Raw genomic sequence first — 264 nt, 5'->3', positions numbered from 1 at the left:
GGTGCGGGTGCCTCCCGCCCAGCCCCGGGGACTCAGGATTCCGAGCTGCGAGTCCGGCGCCTGCGGGAAAGGGTGGCCCCAGGGTTGGTGAGCGAGGCCGAAAGAGATGGCAGGAAGTCGGGAGGAGTGATTGGGGGTGGAGACCGGGGAGGAGAAGGGAAAGGGGGTAGGAGGGGTGGAGAGAGGCAGAGAGAATGAGAGGAGGGCTGAGGGGAGGAGAGAGGGGAAGAAGGGTGGGAGCAGGAGAAAGAGCCGGACTAGGAG

This window comes from Myotis brandtii, unplaced genomic scaffold (assembly GCF_000412655.1).
Source record: "Myotis brandtii unplaced genomic scaffold, ASM41265v1 scaffold902, whole genome shotgun sequence".
Taxonomy (NCBI): domain Eukaryota; kingdom Metazoa; phylum Chordata; class Mammalia; order Chiroptera; family Vespertilionidae; genus Myotis; species Myotis brandtii.
Note: the sequence above shows the minus strand (reverse complement) of the source record.